At 77.8% G+C, this 225-nt stretch overlaps 1 protein-coding gene across 1 annotated transcript in view; it reads left to right on the top strand.

The window, feature by feature from the left end:
* The window catches only part of MDFI (MyoD family inhibitor), a 27,455-nt gene that overhangs the window by 2,836 nt on the left and 24,394 nt on the right, over positions 1-225 (top strand). The window lies entirely within an intron of this gene.

Here is a 225-nt window from a genome sequence, read left to right as displayed (position 1 = left end):
GGGGAGAGGGTGGGCCCGGCAGGAGGGGAGGGGAGAGACGAGCCAGGGAGGAGCGAGGGGGCCGGAGGGAGTGAAGGCAGAAGGAAGGGGGCGAGCGGCGCGAGCTGGCGCGGAAATGGGAGAAAGGAGCGAGTGAGGAGGGAGGGGTGCGGCGAGCACCGAGGAGCCGAGCGGCCCCTCGGCGGGGGCGCCCCCAGCAGGCGCCGGGCGGGGGCCCCCCGGCGG

Source organism: Tupaia chinensis, unplaced genomic scaffold (assembly GCF_000334495.1).
Source record: "Tupaia chinensis unplaced genomic scaffold, TupChi_1.0 Scaffold000238_1, whole genome shotgun sequence".
In the NCBI taxonomy this organism is placed as follows: domain Eukaryota; kingdom Metazoa; phylum Chordata; class Mammalia; order Scandentia; family Tupaiidae; genus Tupaia; species Tupaia belangeri.
The sequence above is the reverse complement of the archived record's forward strand: the minus strand, read 5'-3'. Positions and strand labels throughout refer to the sequence as shown.